This window comes from Drosophila teissieri, chromosome 3R (assembly GCF_016746235.2).
Source record: "Drosophila teissieri strain GT53w chromosome 3R, Prin_Dtei_1.1, whole genome shotgun sequence".
Classification (NCBI taxonomy): Eukaryota; Metazoa; Arthropoda; class Insecta; order Diptera; family Drosophilidae; genus Drosophila; species Drosophila teissieri.
In genome coordinates, this window is record NC_053032.1 from 23,141,947 (window position 1) to 23,156,372 (window position 14,426).

Sequence of the window (14,426 nt, forward strand, 5' to 3'; positions counted from 1 at the left end):
GCCAAAGGAACAAGAACCGGGATTCGGGACTCGGAATTTGGGCAGCAGGAGCAGCAGCCATGGAACATGGTCCAAACCAGAACCAGGACCTAGACCAGTGCACTTGTAACTACTATAAATATATCGTTTTGGCTTTTATTTCATGTGGCAATGTGGTGGGGCGCGAGGGGGAACCTTTTTCATGGCGGGTCTCGTCGGGCTCGTTGTTCGGCCATAGTTTCTATTATTTATGGCTAACTAAAAGCTTTTACATTCGGGCTATTTTAGTTTTTACGAGTTTGACAAATGTCGACGCTGCTTTGCCCTGTGCCTGTTGGCCATTTAAAGCTGCGCGCCAGTTGGTGTGGGCATAAATTCTAATTAGAGCTGCTCTCTCCCTCTCTCGGAAAATTTTCGGCCTGGAGGCAGGCTTTTCATAAATTATGCCAAAGCACACGGTGAAAATGTGCATTGAAATTCATTCGAACGAATAACAATAAGAATTTCTTAGAAATTATTTCCAAGTAACTAGACTTAGTTCTACAAATGTTCTAGAAGAAAGGCTTTCTAGTGAGCGAAACAAAATCATCAGAATAATTTCAATATGTTTAAGGTTCTTGGCAAGCATTTTCCATTTACCTAAGGCACAGTTGCAGTTAAAAAGAAATTGTTTAAAGTCTTTATTAAGCATGGATCCTAGTAATAACATATTTCTGCCTGTGCATGCGGCAACTATTTGCACAATGGCCGTGGCCAAGAGACCAAAAGGCCAAAAGGCAGTCTGGGCCGCGGCGCGTGGCAGTTACGTTAGCGGTGCAGTGGTGCATTGGTGCAGTGGTGCAGCGATGCAGTGGTGCGGTGGGGCAGCCAGTTGTGGATGAATGAGCCAGCCACCGACTGAATGGCTGCAATTTGCACCAGCAGCCGTCGAGCCGAACCGAACCTCTTTTTTTTTATGAATGAATAACTTTGTGGCCGTTTTAACGCCTGGCTGACTTTCGCTTTAATTTGGTTGTAAGCAAATTAATTTTTATTAATTGCCAGCCGTTAAGATTAAAGCGGCTTATGCAGGCGCTCGACTGCAGTGACCCCTCCTCCCCCCTCTCCCACCCTCCTCCACTGGCCAGCACTTGGAAAATGGCCTTAATGGGAGGTCTGGTTTTTGCCCTACAAAGAGTTGACACCCCAGTTCGATGGGACTTTTCGATCGGGTGGTAAGAACCCCATGGGGGAAAATGTCGCGGAAATGAATAATTGCGAGTATTATTGAATCGGGCTTCAAACAATTGCGCAACGCGTCACACATGTGCATAACACCGGTTTAAATTGCCCGTAAATTAATTACTATTAGCCATAGAAGTTGGCGCTGCATTAATTTCAATTTACAGAAGCTATGCTGAAGCTAGTCATCCCGGGAAATAATATTGAAAAATTTATTGAATAAAAGCAACAAGTCTCGGGAAAAGTTCTACAGATTTACTTGAAATAACTAATGAAACAGGATTATAAATTGAATCATTTTCTTGATTCGAAAAATGCTTTCACTTGACAAAGTTTGGTTGAAAAAATTAAATAATAAATTCAACTATTAGAATAGAAGCAACAAATTGTTTACAATTAGTTACAATTTGTAAAAGTAACATTTTAAATTTATTGAAAGCGTGTGCAAATTCTAAGCACTTAAAATCATTTCAAAATTGAAAATAAAATTTAATCAAAAATCTTTCAGCACAGCAAACCACTTGAAAATTCTGGAACTTCTTGAATCTTCTGAACCACCAAACACCACAATGTCCTTTTCGAAGGACTCACGCTGCTCGAAACGAAACTCACCTTTTCACGCAAGTAACAGAACGGATTTCGTCGTTTAGAACTCAGCGAAGAATTCTGGGGGATCACTAGCCACTTTCTTTCTGCTTTCGATTTGTATCTTTGATTCGTATCTATCTCACAGAGTTATAAGATCCTTTAAATCGCTTTTACACGTAGCTCAACATTTCGCGCACTTCATGGGTTTGTTCAACTCGATGTTTGTGTGTTGTGTGTTCACTTGGACAGTTTTATCTGCGTTGCTTGTTGGTTTCGATTTATGTTTCGATTTCTTTAGGGCAAAGGTAATCCACTGGAGGTAAAAGGCAAAAGAATGGTTTTTGGCCAACTGAGGATGGTGATGTTCTCTGTTGGCGGTTCGTTTCGGCTGCTTGGGGCACCACCAAGATACAACCGCTTCATAAAATTCAAAGAGACTCGGACCCAATAGCTTCTCGCTGCTTATTTATATAGCCTACGTAGCGCGGCGGTTTTTTTTTCCGCTTTTTTTTTTATTTTAAATCAAAGGTATGAGCTGTGCTGGCAGCGACGCCGGCAGCGACGCGGGCAGCGGCAGCAAAAGCAACAACTTGCAGCGGAGAGAGAGAGCTACGCCGAAACGCGGAGAGAGCGCCGCCTAAGAACCCAAACGCAGCTACAAATACAAACACACTCAAATGGTGTGCGAGCAAAAGCAAAGGCAAAAGCAAACGCAAACTGCTCATCAATTGGATCTCACTGCGCCGCAGTCGCAGTCGCCGTCGCCGTCGCAGTTGGCGTCGCCGAAGCCGGGCTTCAAGGCAGCGCCGCTGCGCTGCTGCTGCGACGGCGACGCCGACTGCGCGGCGAGCATGTAACTTTGGCCAAAAGCAAAAGCAAAAGACTCTCGGCTCACACGCTCTGCAGCTCGGCAAGTTCTTGGTCTTCGGTTGGCAACTTCGTGGTCGCGGTCTTGGCCATGGCCAAAACGGGCAGAAGAAGAATTGGCCAAGACGCCGACGAAGATGTTGATGAAGTTGATGATGCTGATGCTGATGATGATGGTGACGATGATGATGACGATGATGGTGATGCTGTAGTGGATGCTGCTGCTTTTGCTGCTGCTGCTAGGCGGCTGCTGCTCTTGCCGCTTCAGTCAGTCAGTTGGCCATCAAGCGGCTCTTTGCGGTTTGGTTTGGGCCAAGCGCAGAAACGTGAAGGAAAACGTGAAGTAAAGAAAAAACACAGTCTGAAGGAACCCAGTCAAAATGCAAAGTACAGGTGTTGACTTCTAATTAAACAAGGGGCGACAAATATGGTTTGGTTTTGGCTGCTTTGGACCAACCGGTTCTTCGGTTCTTCGGTTTTAGCCAACTACAAACAGCATCCCCGGTGGACAGAAGAGGAAAAATAAAAAAGGAAAAGAAAAAAGTGCGTGACTCCCGTCTGCGTAGTATTGACCTTTCCTACAATTAAAGCCAGTTAATTGTTTCTTGCTTTGCGCATTTCTTGGCTTTGCCTTGCGAAATTCCTTTGTTCGGTTCAATTAATTATTTAATTACTCGACGCCAAGTTGGCAATTTCGCACTTGGCTTTGTCTCGTCTCCCCGCATTTTCTATTTTCTATTTTACTTTGAATTTGTTTTGCTGGTTCTTTTTGGCCAAAATATAAGTTGCAAGTCGCGCGCGCGCTCTCCTCACTCACTCACTCACTTTAGCCACTTTTTGCACGCGATAGTAGTATAAGATGGCCAACAGCGAGTTTGAGTTCTACCAACCGTTTGAACTGGGGAATTTGGCTTGTTTCCGAGCCGGTGGCACGTCCATTACACGACGCGCACGTTTCGCTAATGAACTGAACATTTCCGCTTTGCCGGCATCCTTTGGCCGCGCTCAGCATCTTTTGGTCCTTTTGGTCGGCGGAGGCTCGCCGGATTCTGATTTGCGCCACTGCGCCGGCGCGTGTCGAACATTTGAGCGTGGAATTTGTCGCATTGCCACCATGGAACAGCAATCAACACAACAACAACTACAACAAAGGCAACAAGAACAAGAACAACAGCGGCAGCAGCAACAAGGGGCAGCATCTCCGAAAGTGGCATAAAGAAAAGCAGGGAACAAAAACCACCCGCTCCCGGCACTCGAACTGCTGTCCAATACCAATCGCAATCGGTGCACTTAAAGAAATGCGTGCAAAGGGGGGTTGCCATTCATTTATTATGAATTAAATCACAGCTTCAGAGATCTTCAACTTTATTAAGTATTTGAAATTTACAGAAGTAAGTTTATCCATTATAATTTGAGAACTGACTAAGTCCCTTTCCAAATATGTAAATATAATACCAATAAAATATTACAATATTAAAAGAACTTAACAGAGTTTCCTTTGCATATTTAAGATACAGTTTGGCTTTCCTCTGAATGTAAAGTTAGTTATACAGACTTTTTCTCAGTGCACTGAGGGCAATCCCGACTACGTGTTGCCAACTTTTGTCGATTGTCGCCTGTTGTTGTTGTTGCTGCTGCGTGGTGTGTGTGTTTGTTTGTGCTTGTGTGTTTGCTGTGTTTGTTGTGTTTGCTCTTGTTGTGTGACTCCAGTTGCTGTTGTTGTTATTGCTGGGATGTTGCCGCTGTTTCTGATGTTCCTGCCGTCTCGTTGTCGTGAAATATTTTTGGCATTTTCGCTTTATACGTGCAAATTTAATGGCAATTGGTGCGAAATGCCGGACATGCAAAGCTTTTTTTCCGAGGCAAAAGCGGAGGAAGCTGACTGGAATGACAGGCGACGTCCAGGGGGCGGTGGGTGGTTCTGGGAGGTCGGGAGGTCACCAGGGGGCCATAGTGACATTGTGGGTGGCACAGCTTCAATTGTACAGGGTGCAAAGGCAACCAAAGCCAAATTCTTGGAATTCAAGTTCTTTGTGCGCTCATTTCAACATATTTTAAATCGTGTTTCAGCGAAAGAGCTGTTGCGAAAAATTACCGAACGCAGATTGGGTTTTTTCTTTGGTGTTAATGAATCATGATTCATATATAGAATACCTGTCGCCGACTGAGTGCCATTAAAATCATTAACCATTAAGGCTGTGTATTGACTTGAAAGAGGATTTAAATCAGCTGGCGATGAACTCACATTTGGGGGCTTTTGGGGGCTTTTGGGGCCATGGCATGCAGCTAACCACACCTTGTTTATGTGTCTCATTTGGTAGTGGAGCAACCGCAGAGGCGACCCTCGCTAAGTGCCATCCATCAGGACCACAAAACCAGACCGAAAAAACCAGGACAACTCGGTGCAAACGCTTGAGTAAATAAATAGCCAGCGACAGTTTTCGATGGCCACAATCCAGTAGGAGTGACTCGTTCGGGGGCAAATGCCAAGCGACCACGTCGACTGATTTCCATTGTGTGATGTGACAGGTGTCAAGCCGCGTGGACAGGTGGGTGGACTGGCGGACAGGAAGCCAGGAGGAGCTGGGAAAAAACAGGATCTCTGACCAGGGCCAAGACCAGCGGAGAGCTGCGAGTGCGAGTCGAATGTCGCGAGCGGCGAGCGAAGAGGCTTCATGACCAATTAGCCTTGTTAGCGGGATGAGCTGCGGGCATTGGGCCATGCCACGCCATGCGGCACTAACGGTATCTGTGTCTGTATCTGTATCTGTATCTGTTCCTGGCCAACAAGAATTTCAGAATTTCCGAACTTCGGAATGCCAGCGAACTGACACTCCACGCACGCCTGAGTTCAATTGATTTAACATGAAAGTGTAGCTCGGTAAATTGATTTCCAGAAAATGTTTAACTTTGCCATGGCCAATTTCGCTGGATTTTGTTGTTATTGTCTTCTCGACCATCAAAGTTTTACGCTGTTGCCACGCCAGCGGGGGTTGGGGGCTTTTAGTGCTGCTGTTGCCAAGTGGCTCACTGGAAATAGCCGGCAATTTTAGCAAATAAGCTTAAAGACCATTTAAGAGAGGCGAGAAAACAGTTTCAATTAGTTATACTGATTTAGGAAATTTACACCCATTTAATGAGTGCTTTTTTAATAATAAACGTGTATTGTAAATTTAAGCAATTGTGACTGCCATCAGTATGAGTGTAAATACGAAATGCTGTGTATTATATAGCCAAAAGTCTGTAGTTTCCGGTTCTTGACCTTTCGAACATACCTTTTAACCAGAACTAGAGGGGCTGACAACCCTGGTGGTCCATCCGAACCCATCGTAGACATCTCTATAGTCTCTATATGGTATTCATTCGTTTATACACATGTAGAACCCCCAGCACTTTGTCTTCGTCTAGTTGCTGCCTATCAGTACAAGTATCTGTAGCTGACCGTAACGAATTGCGTCTGTTTCAGTTGCTGTTCTTGTTTGCCAAAAATGTTATAAAGTATCTTTGGCTGGCGTTCTATTTTGGCGAATATCTGCAGCCCAACGCGAATGAATCCCGTTTGCAACCCTCGAAACCAACCGAGAATCGAGAATCGAGAACGGAGAACTGAGCACTGAGAACAGATAGCAGTCGTCGCCTTCCAGCGAGGGTGATGACTGATGATGCTGGCGCGACTCGTCCTCCGCCGACCTCCTTTCTTTCGACTTGGTCCTGCGAAGTAGTCTGCGTGTCCTGCGTATCCTGCTTCTTTTTTGTTGTCTACTTTCCGGGCGCTTTAAAAGTTCATTTGCACCGCCATCCGCCGTCCGCCGTCGCAAATTCTCTGGGCAAATTAAATAATAGGCTTACGGTGGCTTAGTGTCGCAATTGTGGCTGCCATCGCATTTAGCATGCCATAAAGGCAAACATTTTAATAATATTTATTGCCGGGCCATTCATGTGTCTTTAATGTGCCCCAGACAAGAACGCAGCTCGTGCATAACAAGCGGCTTGTCATTCTGTTAGCCAAGTTAGTAGTCGAACGCCAAGCTCCAAGCTGGTAGCTCCGAGCTCCTTTGTCGTGTTGCCCAAACCACGCTCCATCTAACTTGGCCTACGCCAGCTGCATTGCGAATGAGCCTCCATCTAGCGCCTATGCGAATTCAATCAAGTCATCAGCCGCCTGACCCTCGCCCCCATATCATGGTGCCCTAAAGTCCAGCTAGCAGAGCCCAGAGCTCCAGTCCCCAGACCTCCAGTCCCAGACCCTTAAAGTATCCCAGAGCACCGATGGCTGGCCCCAGTTCATTCGTGTTTAGGATCGTTCAACTCCAGAGATGCTCATATATATATATGTATCGGAGAAGAAATAATATCTGAATACAACGATCTTCTAATCAAACACAAGGTTTATGGTAAAGGAATTCACTTGTTAAATTATCATTTTAATTGTGAATATATTATACTATCTTCCCCGTATAATAACTCTTCAACTCAAAGACGTGGTCCCATTTACAATTGGTGAAGCTATTCCTAACACATTCCTCAAATGATCTGGCTGAAAACTAACAATACCATTACGTGATCAGCTCCAGATTGGCTCCATAATACGGAGAACCCCCAGACGGTCGTAGGCAATTACGGTTAAGTGTAAGTGCCTTTCCCATGGCTAAGTACACGAAATGCCATTCATGAATCATTCTGGACTACGGGCTAACTATGGAAAATCTATCGGTTTTCGCCATGATTGCTTGTTTTGGCGCCACGTTCCTTTGGTTCTTGGCCAGCTTTTGTTGTTGGCGCCTCGAATGTGCAACGAATTAGCAAAAGTGATCGGATAAGCGAATTACAAATTGCAAATTGCAACTGCAACAGTAGCAAAAACAGCCAATATGCCAGTTGCATATGCAATGAGCTGAGCTCCGTCAGCTCTGCAGTTTGCAGTTTTTAATGAATGGCTCGGCTAAGTAAGTTCGAGATCTACTCAACTCAACTGAGCTGAACTGAACCACAGGACTTGGCCCTGCAGTCGGCGCCAGGAAAATCGTCCTCATGCATATGCAGGGCCATATATCATTCCGCACATATGCATATGCAAATACCATTTGTCACACAGTCAGCTCGCCTGGTTTGCTGTTTCAGTTTTCTGTTTCTGTTTCTGTTTCGGATTTGGATTTGGATTTGGGGGGAGTTACTGTTGCGTTTCGGGGCAGTTAAAATGGCACCAAGCCTCGCCCTGCAAATCACAATTTTAAGTGCCCGATTTTACTGGAGTTTAACGAAATTAAACAAGCCTTTTTATGGAGCATAAATCCACAGCTTGCCGTCGGCCAAACGCGGCGATGACGACAAAGTTAAGTTAAGCATCAGCTACGGTATTAGCTACACGCAGAAAAAGCAATAAAACTGATATAGATAAAAATAAATTATTAATTTTCGCCTGGCAAAAATCCAAATATGAATCAGTCGAAAATCATGTTTTAGTTTAACTTAATTAATAAGCGAAAACAAGCTAGCAACCATATATATTTATCTCTGTGTAGCGCTGTCGCTTCGTGAAATTAGCATCTTTGATTTGAGAATATCCACCGTATGCCGTATACAGTATTCCGATGTCCGAGTATTTGGTTTGGAGTTGACCCAATTAGTTTGGGTGAGTAACTCATAAAACCGACATGCGATTGCTTATCAGCACCACGACCCTTTGGGTTTTTCATCTCTGGTCTCTGGTATTTGGTATTTGCTTTCTCTCGGACTCGAATTTGGCGTGGCTTCTTTGGAGTTTGGAATTGGGATTGGGACTCGGACTTGGATTTGGATTTGAGCTTAAGGAATGGAATTGGAGCATTCACACACAGATATACAAGCAGATAGAAACGCTAGCATCTTCCACTTCCACTGCGATTGTGCGAGTAAGTGCGCTTCACTTCTTTTAAGCCCCAAATAAGTTTTGGCCATTGTTTGCCAACTGGGAGTGGGATGTGCGACTTGGATGACCTGGGGAGGGGTCCAAATTGGCAGCCTGGAGAAGGGATGATGACAAGTGTAGCAATCGCAGCGAAAACTGCGAAATTGCTAGAATAAACAGAGTCAGAACGACAAAATGGAATAATTTCGGACACTATTTGATAATCTTTAATAATATTCTCACGCTTTTTACACGGCTCGTTGACTCCCAGTTCGAGTTAGATGCCAAAGCCCAGATAAACACCAGCGAAGTGTTAAAGCCCATCAGTGGAGCAAAAAAAGCTGGCAACAAATAGAAAAAAAAGAAACCAAAAATTAATATAAATGCCAACCGGCACGTTTCAGTTTTGTGGCTCAAAGAAATCAAAAAATGTAATGAAAGCGCAACAATTACTACGTTTTTTGGGGGTCAAATGCAAATTGCAACATATCTGTGAAGGCTGTGATTTTTTCCCCCCTTTATTTTTTTTGTGGGTGGCTTTCAGGGTCAAGTTTGGGGACCCAAGTCCCGCCGAAAGTGATCGAAAACCTATTAAATTCGAATTCAAAAAGGGCTGAAAGCGAAAAATCGAATAAAATCGGGCTAACGGTTAACATAGTGGGTATTATTTAGCCGTGATTGATGATCGTCGCGTGTTTCGAGCGAAACACAATGGCTCAGAAAATGGGTGATTATGGGCTTGTAAATTTTGTCCCCTTTCGATTTCGACGCAGTTCGCCTAACGGCCAGCGATTTTTTGTTCAAACATTGGGCTTATTGTTGTACAATTTAACACATTTCGTGGCTTTTTATACTTACCACCTGACTGGGTGTATATATAAATATCGTGCCCCTGCGGCCATTCGACTATTTGCCTAACAATTAGAAGTTATTTAGCCAATTCATTGTCTTATTTTGGCTGCAGTCGCATGAATTTTAATGTTAAGCAAACATTTGTCAAAGGCAAACAATCGAATCCACAAAATTCGTGTTTGACTCCAAATTGGCATTCATAATTGGCGGCAAAGTATTTGCACTATGTGCATAATGCCAACAAAAAAGTTCTCAAGGACGCAGAACCGCGAAAATATGACTCAAAATAATCCACAAACATCAGCGCATTATTCAAGCGAATCGATCCTTTAACAAGAACGCACAGTTAATTAAATTTACATTAATTTTGCAACGCTAACGATGCCCGGTATCAGCATTCTCAACGGGTAAGCATCATTTACACCGGGATTGCAATTCAGATTGGGATTCGGATTCGAATTGGGATTGGTACTGGGATGGATACTCGGATTGTCTCGTTAAAGTCAACGGCTGGGCTGTGGACTCGACAAATATGTGTGCAGACAGAAGTTGACAGTTGGCAAAAAGAGCGAAAAAGATGATTATGTTCGTGGCACACAGCACACAGCAAACAGAACCGAATTTCAATTGCAAACTCAATGGCAGTGCATAAATGCTCTGCAGAAGCGATTCAAGGCTATAGCGAATTCTGAGAAATATATTTGAAAATTTACCCAGACCCTGATAAATACAAAAAACAACATTGCAACCATCAAATGTACGAAAATCCTCTTTTAGCGAAATGTATTCAATAGTCAGTGGTTAATCCCAGCAGCGATGACTGCAAATATTTTGAATGATTCGGAATTCCGTTGGCAATCATCATCTTTGACAGGCGTTACTTAAATGTTGACTATAGCACTCTAACTTTTTACTTATCACGCCAACTATGTAATTGCAATTAGCGACAATGACCCACGCGAAATACATTAATTATGTTCCAATTTGGTTCGACTAATCATCGAGGCTCGTGAACAAAGTTATTTCTCAATACATATTTTTAAGTGAGTACTCAACGTCTATAGACTACTTGAGATATATGTCTTTAAATAGGTGTCTTTCTTTTTTCACTTAAAGAATACAAATCTAAAGCTTCAACTTTTAAATGTTTGCAAACCTACTTTGTGAATAAATTTAGGATGGCACTAAATCATGTTTATAATGAGGTGTGGGCATCGTCTGTCCAGCCACATTAAAGCCGAAACTCACTCGGCCGAAGTGCGTATGGCTTTAGGAAATAGAAACGATAAATAAAAGAGGTCACTCTGTCTGTGGCAAATCGCCTGCCCAAACCACCATTGCCGTTTCGTTCGGGAGTGAGCTGTCGCACTCAATCCGCCGGATTCAGTGTCCACATGGGCACGTCTGGCCGGGTTCACCCGCAAACACCAAAGAGCACAGTGGAGCAGAGCAGACAACCAGCCATCCAGACACCCACCCAGTCCATGGGGCAGACGGAGCAGCCCCTGCAACAATAATCATCGCACTCGCAAACAAAATCGCAACAACACATCGACAATGGGCGGCAACAAATAAATTCAAACAATGTGCCGAACGAAATGTAAAGCATAAATATTTGCCAAAGGGCCCGGGACACTGCCAGCTGAGACCCGGTACCTCAATCCCCCAGTCCTCCTCCAATCCCTGGCCCAATCCCGCCCAGCAAGCGACGCGTCGGACGACAGTCACGTTTCCAGTGCACGCACATTGCGCATACGCCGTGTTGGCCGTACATATATACGCATCGAGCATTTCGCACATGTCGGCAAGTCTGGGCAAGGGCATCATTCATATTTTAGCCCAGCCGAAAACGGTTTCGATAGCAGCCAGTGAACATCATCATCACCGCGATTGCAGTCGAGCCGGTGGTGCGGTGGTTGAGGTGGTTGAGGTGCTCAAAGTGGTGCAGGAGGTGCAGGCGGTGCCAGCGGTTTTCATGTCATCGCAGGCGGGAATTGAATTTCGCGCCAAATGACTGGCGGCAGTTTTTCAACTGCTTCATTTTGGCCATGCCATATCTGTCAGTCCGCATATCTATATAACCATCGCAGGTACATACCTCTATACCTCTATATGTACATATATATATATATATACTTATATATACATTTGTTCCCGAACTGCATCTACATATATTAACGTGCGTGTGCGCTTCCCTCTTGTCTGAGCAACTTACATTTAATGCTTACATTTTTGGCTTTTTCACGCTCACAGTCTGACGCGCTTCAAAAGCCAAACAAGGCTGAAATGCACTCAGAGAAAATAGATTACTATTTCACATAAATTTCATTTCATTAATTCAAATTTGTATTTGCTACTTCAGCTGTTTACCATTGGTTTTACTTACTCATTGACACCTATTCATTTATTCTTAGAACGCCTTTCCAGTTATCTCATTGGTTTATAGCACTATTTTATTAACAACAGCATTACGATTGAGCTTATTCACCAAGCTCATGAATATTAATGTCTAGATGGGTCTTAAAGCACTTTTATGGCCCAGCTAACAGAATTTTTCAGTTGAGCCAGGTAATGTACTAATGAGCACTTAAAAAGTACTAACATAAATAAGTTAATAGACAAAGCTTTATGTTTAATTAGGGAAGTCATCATATTAATTATCTAGTCATTCCATTGGGACTAGTTTATTCAAAGTGCTTTGCATTGCAATAAATGTGTACTGCTAAGGGCAGAACCATGCGTTTCTCGCAGTGCAGACTATGCACACTTCACTTCACTTTACTTGGCTGGCTGAAATGACTGCTGTGACTGGGATGACTGCGATGGCAGGCAGGTCCCATTAACAATTTTGGGGCTGGCTAGGATCTGTCTGCTGCTTAAGTGCGTCTCGTTCTCGTGCGCTGCCTTTGACAGCTTTTGTTAGCTGGATTTTTGGCATTTTGGCGCGACTTTAAGCCCAGGTCCATCTTCATCTCCATCTCCAGCTTCAGCTTCAGCTACATGCCAGGCTGACTTATGATGCGATGCCCAAGTTGAGCGGAGAACTTTAATTGAAATTTCGCCGGCAATGGAGCTGGCGACAAGTTGATTTTCCACTTGGCCAGCAGCTATTGGAGCAGCGAAACGAATTGGACATTAAACGCTACCGTTGGCCAAATTGCCAGCGGGCCAACAGATCCAACAGATTCAACAGAACTGCCCGTGCGATTGGCGTTAACAAGCGCATTAGATTGGCCGCATCCCGGGATTCCACAGTGATCCCAGAGATCCGAGATCCGAGATCCGAGATCCCCGATCCCCAGTCTCCAATCCACCGTCCACAATCCCCAATCCCAGCTAGCCAGCCAGTCAGTCAGTCAGTCAGGCTGGTCGGTGGCCAATTTGGCAAGGCTGTTTGGGGAATTGCTTGGACCAGGTCTTAACCAACTGCCAAGGCAATTTGCTTGCTGTTTGTCAAGAACGTGTCCCTGTTTGGACGCCAAGTCCAGCGTGCGATTGGGATTCAGATACTCAGTTCGGGGTGTGGAAGTCCAGGAAGCACTCTCCACAAGAAAGCATCTCTCGAATCTGTTGACTGCTTCTGATTCCGATTTTGTTGTAACTGGAACCACTTCAAACAAAAAACCAGACCAGCCACGACAGCAACAAAGTAGCTGCCGCAGTGCAAATAAAAACTGCGCTTCAACACGCACATCGGGGAAAAACCCAACTCCAACTCCAACTCCGACTACAACTCCACCTCCATTTGGTTTTGCTTTTCCACCCAGCAGTCTGTTTGTAGTTTGCAAATTGTAACTAGATACAATTTGTAGCGTGGCTTTGTTTGCTGCCCGCTGACTTATTGCAGGAAGGAAAGCGGCGCAGAAAGATGGAAAGATGCAAGAAGAACGATCTGCTATGCTCATTCCTGCAAGTCGCCTCCCCAATACTCTTTATACGTGTTCAATCCATGCCTCAAAAGCATGTTATCTTGCGGTAGATACATACCCTTTGTTAGGGTATGCAAAAGCGCTGCCGGCAACTCGATGCAGACGGTCGCAATTGTTGGTTGCACCCAAAGTGCGTACTCGTATGTCTGGTTTTGGCCGTGGTTCTGGTTGCAGTTGCTCTTGCTCTTGCTCTTGCTCTTCCACTTCCTTCTACTCCTCCGGTGGAAACCATGAGCCAGTGCAGCACCACCTGCCCCGCCTGCACCGCCAGCACCACCGATCCCAGTGATTTGTTGCATTTCTAATGCGACTGGGCTCGCTGTGTGCCCGCTGCACTTGTCGGCCCATGATATGTTTGTGTTTGCATTTTGGCCTGGCCCACACCCATGCCCCCCTCCCCCGTTCCACACCCTTCTGTCCTGGCCAATTTCCATTCTCGCCGAGGGAACTCACTTACGCTGGGATTTCAATTTCGAGCGGAAAGCAGCCAGAAGTGTGCGAAGTTTCAATTGCCCCGCGGCAGCCGCCGGAGCAGCTGAAGAAGGAAGGCAGATGAAGGGCGCTGGACCAGGAACCAGCGATGTCTATCTGCCTCCTAGTGGTTAACTGGCCGCGGGTTATGGAAAATAACGTTAGAAAATATTCGATATGCCTTCTCAAAGGCTTCCAGGCATAAAGACGTAAAGGCATAAAGGCTACGCACGGTTAGTCGTAAAGGAACTCAGCTTACATGCTTATCATAACCAAGCTTACTAAAACTGTACTCATGCGATTTTAATAGATACAAGTTTTTAAGTAAGAACTAAGAACTTTTTCCCTGTGTAGAAATGGAGAGAGAGTGTCAATGCAGATTTCACATCCACTTATAGTGTCATCAGCACAAAAAGATTTAAGCGCTGATTAATCCAATCGAATCCAATCCCTAATAGATGCAAATTAACGACAAATCATTTGCAGATTGCCCGCAGATAGCAAACTTATAGCATGGCTCCAGGGAACTATATGGTATATGGTATCTGGCATGGGTTGGTATAGCATGGTATAGCATGTGATGCCCCTCAATTAGCCGCAGCTGACTGCCAGGCCGTCCAATTTACAATTCA

At 44.7% G+C, this 14,426-nt stretch overlaps 1 protein-coding gene across 1 annotated transcript in view; it reads right to left on the reverse strand.

Moving 5' to 3' along the window:
• LOC122619855 (titin) overlaps positions 1-2,201 on the reverse strand; it is a 38,646-nt gene extending 36,445 nt beyond the window's left edge. Inside the window, exon 1 of the mRNA XM_043797052.1 lies at positions 1,813-2,201. The gene's annotated coding sequence lies outside the window, so the exon portion shown is untranslated. The remainder of the gene's footprint in view (positions 1-1,812) is intronic.
• Between the last annotated feature and the right edge of the window lie 12,225 nt (positions 2,202-14,426).